The following is a 10592-nucleotide window of genomic DNA, read 5'->3' on the forward strand; positions in this document are numbered from 1 at the left end:
CACGATTCGCGTCTAACATAAACTCACTGTTTTCACCGTCCTGTACCTCGGCACCTGAGAGGTGTAGACCGTGTTTGAAAAAGCAAAAAGCTTGCGCTCCCAGCCTAGAGCATGAATCAGAGCACGATTCGCGTCTAACACAAACTCACTGTTTTCACCGTCCTGTAACTCGGCACCTGAGAGGAGTAGACCGTGTTTGAAGAAGCAATAAGCTTTAGCTCCCAGCCTAGAGCATGAATCAGAGCACGATTCGCGTCTAACACAAACTCACTGTTTTCACCGTCCTGTAACTCGGCACCTGAGAGGTGTAGACTGTGTTTGAAAAAGCAATAAGCTTGCGCTCCCAGCCTAGAGCATGAATCAGAGCACGATTCGCGTCTAACACAAACTCACTGTTTTCACCGTCCTGTACCTCGGCACCTGAGAGGTGTAGACCGTGTTTGAAAAAGCAATAAGCTTGCGCTCCCAGCCTAGAGCATGAATCATAGCACGATTCGCGTCTAACACAAACTCACTGTTTTCACCGTCCTGTAACTCGGCACCTGAGAGGTGTAGACCGTGTTTGAAAAAGCAATAAGCTTGCGCTCCCAGCCTAGAGCATGAATCAGAGCACGATTCGCGTCTAACACAAACTCACTGTTTTCACCGTCCTGTAACTCGGCACCTGAGAGGAGTAGACCGTGTTTGAAGAAGCAATAAGCTTTAGCTCCCAGCCTAGAGCATGAATCAGAGCACGATTCGCGTCTAACACAAACTCACTGTTTTCACCGTCCTGTAACTCGGCACCTGAGAGGTGTAGACCGTGTTTGAAAAAGCAATAAGCTTGCGCTCCCAGCCTAGAGCATGAATCAGAGCACGATTCGCGTCTAACACAAACTCACTGTTTTCACCGTCCTGTACCTCGGCACCTGAGAGGTGTAGACCGTGTTTGAAAAAGCAATAAGCTTTAGCTCCCAGCCTAGAGCATGAATCAGAGCACGATTCGCGTCTAACACAAACTCACTGTTTTCACCGTCCTGTAACTCGGCACCTGAGAGATGTAGACCGTGTTTGAAAAAGCAATAAGCTTGCGCTCCCAGCCTAGAGCATGAATCAGAGCACGATTCGCGTCTAACACAAACTCACTGTTTTCACCGTCCTGTACCTCGGCACCTGAGAGGTGTAGACCGTGTTTGAAAAAGCATTACGCTTGCGCTCCCAGCCTAGAGCATGAATCAGAGCACGATTCGCGTCTAACACAAACTCACTGTTTTCACCGTTCTGTAACTCGGCACCAGAGAGATGTAGACCGTGTTTGAAAAAGCAAAAAGCTTGCGCTCCCAGCCTAGAGCATGAATCAGAGCACGATTCGCGTCTAACACAAACTCACTGTTTTCACCGTCCTGTAACTCGGCACCTGAGAGGAGTAGACCGTGTTTGAAGAAGCAATAAGCTTTAGCTCCCAGCCTAGAGCATGAATCAGAGCACGATTCGCGTCTAACACAAACTCACTGTTTTCACCGTCCTGTAACTCGGCACCTGAGAGGTGTAGACCGTGTTTGAAAAAGCAATAAGCTTGCGCTCCCAGCCTAGAGCATGAATCAGAGCACGATTCGCGTCTAACACAAACTCACTGTTTTCACCGTCCTGTACCTCGGCACCTGAGAGGTGTAGACCGTGTTTGAAAAAGCAATAAGCTTGCGCTTCCAGCCTAGAGCATGAATCAGAGCACGATTCGCGTCTAACACAAACTCACTGTTTTCACCGTCCTGTAACTCGGCACCTGAGAGGTGTAGACCGTGTTTGAGAAAGCAATAAGCTTGCGCTCCCAGCCTAGAGCATGAATCAGAGCACGATTCGCGTCTAACACAAACTCACTGTTTTCACCGTCCTGTACCTCGGCACCTGAGAGGTGTAGACCGTGTTTGAAAAAGCATTACGCTTGCGCTCCCAGCCTAGAGCATCAGTCCCAGCACGATTCGCGTCTAACACAAACTCACTGTTTTCACCGTCCTGTACCTCGGCACCTGAGAGGTGTAGACCGTGTTTGAAAAAGCAAAAAGCTTGCGCTCCCAGCCTAGAGCATGAATCAGAGCACGATTCGCGTCTAACACAAACTCACTGTTTTCACCGTCCTGTAACTCGGCACCTGAGAGATGTAGACCGTGTTTGAAAAAGCAATAAGCTTGCGCTCCCAGCCTAGAGCATGAATCATAGCACGATTCGCGTCTAACACAAACTCACTGTTTTCACCGTCCTGTAACTCGGCACCTGAGAGGTGTAGACCGTGTTTGAAAAAGCAATAAGCTTGCGCTCCCAGCCTAGAGCATGAATCAGAGCACGATTCGCGTCTAACACAAACTCACTGTTTTCACCGTCCTGTACCTCGGCACCTGAGAGGTGTAGACCGTGTTTGAAAAAGCATTACGCTTGCGCTCCCAGCCTAGAGCATGAATCAGAGCACGATTCGCGTCTAACACAAACTCACTGTTTTCACCGTCCTGTAACTCGGCACCTGAGAGGAGTAGACCGTGTTTGAAAAACCAATAAGCTTTAGCTCCCAGCCTAGAGCATGAATCAGAGCACGATTCGCGTCTAACACAAACTCACTGTTTTCACCGTTCTGTAACTCGGCACCAGAGAGATGTAGACCGTGTTTGAAAAAGCAAAAAGCTTGCGCTCCCAGCCTAGAGCATGAATCAGAGCACGATTCGCGTCTAACACAAACTCACTGTTTTCACCGTCCTGTAACTCGGCACCTGAGAGGAGTAGACCGTGTTTGAAGAAGCAATAAGCTTTAGCTCCCAGCCTAGAGCATGAATCAGAGCACGATTCGCGTCTAACACAAACTCACTGTTTTCACCGTCCTGTAACTCGGCACCTGAGAGGTGTAGACCGTGTTTGAAAAAGCAATAAGCTTGCGCTCCCAGCCTAGAGCATGAATCAGAGCACGATTCGCGTCTAACACAAACTCACTGTTTTCACCGTCCTGTACCTCGGCACCTGAGAGGTGTAGACCGTGTTTGAAAAAGCAATAAGCTTGCGCTCCCAGCCTAGAGCATGAATCAGAGCACGATTCACGTCTAACACAAACTCACTGTTTTCACCGTCCTGTAACTCGGCACCTGAGAGGAGTAGACCGTGTTTGAAAAACCAATAAGCTTTAGCTCCCAGCCTAGAGCATGAATCAGAGCACGATTCGCGTCTAACACAAACTCACTGTTTTCACCGTCCTGTAACTCGGCACCTGAGAGGTGTAGACCGTGTTTGAAAAAGCAATAAACTTTAGCTCCCAGCCTAGAGCATGAATCAGAGCACGATTCGCGTCTAACACAAACTCACTGTTTTCACCGTCCTGTACCTCGGCACCTGAGAGGTGTAGACCGTGTTTGAAAAAGCATTACGCTTGCGCTCCCAGCCTAGAGCATGAATCCAAGCACGATTCGCGTCTAACATAAACTCACTGTTTTCACCGTCCTGTAACTAGGCACCTGAGAGGTGTAGACCGTGTTTGAAAAAGCAAAAAGCTTGCGCTCCCAGCCTAGAGCATGAATCAGAGCACGATTCGCGTCTAACACAAACTCACTGTTTTCACCGTCCTGTAACTCGGCACCTGAGAGATGTAGACCGTGTTTGAAAAAGCAATAAGCTTGCGCTCCCAGCCTAGAGCATGAATCAGAGCACGATTCGCGTCTAACACAAACTCACTGTTTTCACCGTCCTGTAACTCGGCACCTGAGAGATGTCGACCGTGTTTGAAAAAGCAATAAGCTTGCGCTCCCAGCCTAGAGCATGAATCAGAGCACGATTCGCGTCTAACACAAACTCACTGTTTTCACCGTTCTGTAACTCGGCACCTGAAAGATGTAGACCGTGTTTGAAAAAGCAATAAGCTTGCGCTCCCAGCCTAGAGCATGAATCATAGCACGATTCGCGTCTAACACAAACTCACTGTATTCACCGTCCTGTAACTCGGCACCTGAGAGGTGTAGACCGTGTTTGAGAAAGCAGTAAGCTTGCGCTCCCAGCCTAGAGCATGAATCAGAGCACGATTCGCGTCTAACACAAACTCACTGTTTTCACCGTCCTGTACCTCGGCACCTGAGAGGTGTAGACCGTGTTTGAAAAAGCATTACGCTTGCGCTCCCAGCCTAGAGCATCAAAACCAGCACGATTCGCGTCTAACACAAACTCACTGTTTTCACCGTCCTGTACCTCGGCACCTGAGAGGTGTAGACCGTGTTTGAAAAAGCAAAAAGCTTGCGCTCCCAGCCTAGAGCATGAATCAGAGCACGATTCGCGTCTAACACAAACTCACTGTTTTCACCGTCCTGTACCTCGGCACCTGAGAGGTGTAGACCGTGTTTGAAAAAGCATTACGCTTGCGCTCCCAGCCTAGAGCATGAATCCAAGCACGATTCGCGTCTAACATAAACTCACTGTTTTCACCGTCCTGTAACTAGGCACCTGAGAGGTGTAGACCGTGTTTGAAAAAGCAAAAAGCTTGCGCTCCCAGCCTAGAGCATGAATCAGAGCACGATTCGCGTCTAACACAAACTCACTGTTTTCACCGTCCTGTAACTCGGCACCTGAGAGATGTAGACCGTGTTTGAGAAAGCAATAAGCTTGCGCTCCCAGCCTAGAGCATGAATCAGAGCACGATTCGCGTCTAACACAAACTCACTGTTTTCACCGTCCTGTAACTCGGCACCTGAGAGATGTCGACCGTGTTTGAAAAAGCAATAAGCTTTAGCTCCCAGCCTAGAGCATGAATCATAGCACGATTCGCGTCTAACACAAACTCACTGTTTTCACCGTCCTGTAACTCGGCACCTGAAAGATGTAGACCGTGTTTGAAAAAGCAATAAGCTTGCGCTCCCAGCCTAGAGCATGAATCATAGCACGATTCGCGTCTAACACAAACTCACTGTATTCACCGTCCTGTAACTCGGCACCTGAGAGGTGTAGACCGTGTTTGAGAAAGCAGTAAGCTTGCGCTCCCAGCCTAGAGCATGAATCAGAGCACGATTCGCGTCTAACACAAACTCAGTTTTCACCGTCCTGTACCTCGGCACCTGAGAGGTGTAGACCGTGTTTGAAAAAGCATTACGCTTGCGCTCCCAGCCTAGAGCATCAATACCAGCACGATTCGCGTCTAACACAAACTCACTGTTTTCACCGTCCTGTACCTCGGCACCTGAGAGGTGTAGACCGTGTTTGAAAAAGCAAAAAGCTTGCGCTCCCAGCCTAGAGCATGAATCAGAGCACGATTCGCGTCTAACACAAACTCACTGTTTTCACCGTCCTGTAACTCGGCACCTGAGAGATGTAGACCGTGTTTGAAAAAGCAATAAGCTTGCGCTCCCAGCCTAGAGCATGAATCAGAGCACGATTCGCGTCTAACACAAACTCACTGTTTTCACCGTCCTGTACCTCGGCACCTGAGAGGTGTAGACCGTGTTTGAAAAAGCATTACGCTTGCGCTCCCAGCCTAGAGCATGAATCAGAGCACGATTCGCGTCTAACACAAACACTGTTTTCACCGTTCTGTAACTCGGCACCAGAGAGATGTAGACCGTGTTTGAAAAAGCAAAAAGCTTGCGCTCCCAGCCTAGAGCATGAATCAGAGCACGATTCGCGTCTAACACAAACTCACTGTTTTCACCGTCCTGTAACTCGGCACCTGAGAGGAGTAGACCGTGTTTGAAGAAGCAATAAGCTTTAGCTCCCAGCCTAGAGCATGAATCAGAGCACGATTCGCGTCTAACACAAACTCACTGTTTTCACCGTCCTGTAACTCGGCACCTGAGAGGTGTAGACCGTGTTTGAAAAAGCAATAAGCTTGCGCTCCCAGCCTAGAGCATGAATCAGAGCACGATTCGCGTCTAACACAAACTCACTGTTTTCACCGTCCTGTAACTCGGCACCTGAGAGGTGTAGACCGTGTTTGAAAAAGCAATAAGCTTGCGCTCCCAGCCTAGAGCATGAATCAGAGCACGATTCGCGTCTAACACAAACTCACTGTTTTCACCGTCCTGTACCTCGGCACCTGAGAGGTGTAGACCGTGTTTGAAAAAGCATTACGCTTGCGCTCCCAGCCTAGAGCATGAATCAGAGCACGATTCGCGTCTAACACAAACTCACTGTTTTCACCGTTCTGTAACTCGGCACCAGAGAGATGTAGACCGTGTTTGAAAAAGCAAAAAGCTTGCGCTCCCAGCCTAGAGCATGAATCAGAGCACGATTCGCGTCTAACACAAACTCACTGTTTTCACCGTCCTGTAACTCGGCACCTGAGAGGAGTAGACCGTGTTTGAAGAAGCAATAAGCTTTAGCTCCCAGCCTAGAGCATGAATCAGAGCACGATTTGCGTCTAACACAAACTCACTGTTTTCACCGTCCTGTAACTCGGCACCTGAGAGGTGTAGACCGTGTTTGAAAAAGCATTACGCTTGCGCTCCCAGCCTAGAGCATGAATCAGAGCACGATTCGCGTCTAACACAAACTCACTGTTTTCACCGTCCTGTAACTCGGCACCTGAGAGGTGTAGACCGTGTTTGAAAAAGCAATAAGCTTGCGCTCCCAGCCTAGAGCATGAATCAGAGCACGATTCGCGTCTAACACAAACTCACTGTTTTCACCGTCCTGTAACTCGGCACCTGAGAGGTGTAGACCGTGTTTGAAAAAGCAATAAGCTTTAGCTCCCAGCCTAGAGCATGAATCAGAGCACGATTCGCGTCTAACACAAACTCACTGTTTTCACCGTCCTGTAACTCGGCACCTGAGAGATGTAGACCGTGTTTGAAAAAGCAATAAGCTTGCGCTCCCAGCCTAGAGCATGAATCATAGCACGATTCGCGTCTAACACAAACTCACTGTTTTCACCGTCCTGTAACTCGGCACCTGAGAGGTGTAGACCGTGTTTGAAAAAGCAATAAGCTTGCGCTCCCAGCCTAGAGCATGAATCAGAGCACGATTCGCGTCTAACACAAACTCACTGTTTTCACCGTCCTGTAACTCGGCACCTGAGAGGAGTAGACCGTGTTTGAAGAAGCAATAAGCTTTAGCTCCCAGCCTAGAGCATGAATCAGAGCACGATTCGCGTCTAACACAAACTCACTGTTTCCACCGTCCTGTAACTCGGCACCTGAGAGGTGTAGACCGTGTTTGAAAAAGCAATAAGCTTGCGCTCCCAGCCTAGAGCATGAATCATAGCACGATTCGCGTCTAACACAAACTCACTGTTTTCACCGTCCTGTAACTCGGCACCTGAGAGGTGTAGACCGTGTTTGAAAAAGCAATAAGCTTGCGCTCCCAGCCTAGAGCATGAATCAGAGCACGATTCGCGTCTAACACAAACTCACTGTTTTCACCGTCCTGTAACTCGGCACCTGAGAGGTGTAGACCGTGTTTGAAAAAGCAATAAGCTTGCGCTCCCAGCCTAGAGCATGAATCAGAGCACGATTCGCGTCTAACACAAACTCACTGTTTTCACCGTCCTGTACCTCGGCACCTGAGAGGTGTAGACCGTGTTTGAAAAAGCAATAAGCTTTAGCTCCCAGCCTAGAGCATGAATCAGAGCACGATTCGCGTCTAACACAAACTCACTGTTTTCACCGTCCTGTAACTCGGCACCTGAGAGATGTAGACCGTGTTTGAAAAAGCAATAAGCTTGCGCTCCCAGCCTAGAGCATGAATCAGAGCACGATTCGCGTCTAACACAAACTCACTGTTTTCACCGTCCTGTAACTCGGCACCTGAGAGGAGTAGACCGTGTTTGAAGAAGCAATAAGCTTTAGCTCCCAGCCTAGAGCATGAATCAGAGCACGATTCGCGTCTAACACAAACTCACTGTTTTCACCGTCCTGTAACTCGGCACCTGAGAGGTGTAGACCGTGTTTGAAAAAGCATTACGCTTGCGCTCCCAGCCTAGAGCATGAATCAGAGCACGATTCGCGTCTAACACAAACTCACTGTTTTCACCGTCCTGTAACTCGGCACCTGAGAGGTGTAGACCGTGTTTGAAAAAGCAATAAGCTTGCGCTCCCAGCCTAGAGCATGAATCAGAGCACGATTCGCGTCTAACACAAACTCACTGTTTTCACCGTCCTGTAACTCGGCACCTGAGAGGTGTAGACCGTGTTTGAAAAAGCAATAAGCTTTAGCTCCCAGCCTAGAGCATGAATCAGAGCACGATTCGCGTCTAACACAAACTCACTGTTTTCACCGTCCTGTAACTCGGCACCTGAGAGATGTAGACCGTGTTTGAAAAAGCAATAAGCTTGCGCTCCCAGCCTAGAGCATGAATCATAGCACGATTCGCGTCTAACACAAACTCACTGTTTTCACCGTCCTGTAACTCGGCACCTGAGAGGTGTAGACCGTGTTTGAAAAAGCAATAAGCTTGCGCTCCCAGCCTAGAGCATGAATCAGAGCACGATTCGCGTCTAACACAAACTCACTGTTTTCACCGTCCTGTAACTCGGCACCTGAGAGGAGTAGACCGTGTTTGAAGAAGCAATAAGCTTTAGCTCCCAGCCTAGAGCATGAATCAGAGCACGATTCGCGTCTAACACAAACTCACTGTTTTCACCGTCCTGTAACTCGGCACCTGAGAGGTGTAGACCGTGTTTGAAAAAGCAATAAGCTTGCGCTCCCAGCCTAGAGCATGAATCAGAGCACGATTCGCGTCTAACACAAACTCACTGTTTTCACCGTCCTGTACCTCGGCACCTGAGAGGTGTAGACCGTGTTTGAAAAAGCAATAAGCTTGCGCTCCCAGCCTAGAGCATGAATCAGAGCACGATTCGCGTCTAACACAAACTCACTGTTTTCACCGTCCTGTAACTCGGCACCTGAGAGGAGTAGACCGTGTTTGAAAAACCAATAAGCTTTAGCTCCCAGCCTAGAGCATGAATCAGAGCACGATTCGCGTCTAACACAAACTCACTGTTTTCACCGTCCTGTAACTCGGCACCTGAGAGGTGTAGACCGTGTTTGAAAAAGCAATAAGCTTTAGCTCCCAGCCTAGAGCATGAATCAGAGCACGATTTGCGTCTAACACAAACTCACTGTTTTCACCGTCCTGTACCTCGGCACCTGAGAGGTGTAGACCGTGTTTGAAAAAGCATTACGCTTGCGCTCCCAGCCTGGAGCATGAATCCAAGCACGATTCGCGTCTAACATAAACTCACTGTTTTCACCGTCCTGTACCTCGGCACCTGAGAGGTGTAGACCGTGTTTGAAAAAGCAAAAAGCTTGCGCTCCCAGCCTAGAGCATGAATCAGAGCACGATTCGCGTCTAACACAAACTCACTGTTTTCACCGTCCTGTAACTCGGCACCTGAGAGATGTAGACCGTGTTTGAAAAAGCAATAAGCTTGCGCTCCCAGCCTAGAGCATGAATCATAGCACGATTCGCGTCTAACACAAACTCACTGTTTTCACCGTCCTGTAACTCGGCACCTGAGAGATGTAGACCGTGTTTGAAAAAGCAATAAGCTTGCGCTCCCAGCCTAGAGCATGAATCATAGCACGATTCGCGTCTAACACAAACTCACTGTTTTCACCGTCCTGTAACTCGGCACCTGAGAGGTGTAGACCGTGTTTGAAAAAGCAATAAGCTTGCGCTTCCAGCCTAGAGCATGAATCAGAGCACGATTCGCGTCTAACACAAACTCACTGTTTTCACCGTCCTGTAACTCGGCACCTGAGAGGTGTAGACCGTGTTTGAGAAAGCAATAAGCTTGCGCTCCCAGCCTAGAGCATGAATCAGAGCACGATTCGCGTCTAACACAAACTCACTGTTTTCACCGTCCTGTACCTCGGCACCTGAGAGGTGTAGACCGTGTTTGAAAAAGCATTACGCTTGCGCTCCCAGCCTAGAGCATCAGTCCCAGCACGATTCGCGTCTAACACAAACTCACTGTTTTCACCGTCCTGTACCTCGGCACCTGAGAGGTGTAGACCGTGTTTGAAAAAGCAATAAGCTTGCGCTCCCAGCCTAGAGCATGAATCAGAGCACGATTCGCGTCTAACACAAACTCACTGTTTTCACCGTCCTGTACCTCGGCACCTGAGAGGTGTAGACCGTGTTTGAAAAAGCAATAAGCTTGCGCTCCCAGCCTAGAGCATGAATCAGAGCACGATTCACGTCTAACACAAACTCACTGTTTTCACCGTCCTGTAACTCGGCACCTGAGAGGAGTAGACCGTGTTTGAAAAACCAATAAGCTTTAGCTCCCAGCCTAGAGCATGAATCAGAGCACGATTCGCGTCTAACACAAACTCACTGTTTTCACCGTCCTGTAACTCGGCACCTGAGAGGTGTAGACCGTGTTTGAAAAAGCAATAAACTTTAGCTCCCAGCCTAGAGCATGAATCAGAGCACGATTCGCGTCTAACACAAACTCACTGTTTTCACCGTCCTGTACCTCGGCACCTGAGAGGTGTAGACCGTGTTTGAAAAAGCATTACGCTTGCGCTCCCAGCCTAGAGCATGAATCCAAGCACGATTCGCGTCTAACATAAACTCACTGTTTTCACCGTCCTGTAACTAGGCACCTGAGAGGTGTAGACCGTGTTTGAAAAAGCAAAAAGCTTGCGCTCCCAGC

Source organism: Eleutherodactylus coqui, unplaced genomic scaffold, assembly GCF_035609145.1.
Source record: "Eleutherodactylus coqui strain aEleCoq1 unplaced genomic scaffold, aEleCoq1.hap1 HAP1_SCAFFOLD_41, whole genome shotgun sequence".
NCBI lineage: Eukaryota > Metazoa > Chordata > Amphibia > Anura > Eleutherodactylidae > Eleutherodactylus > Eleutherodactylus coqui.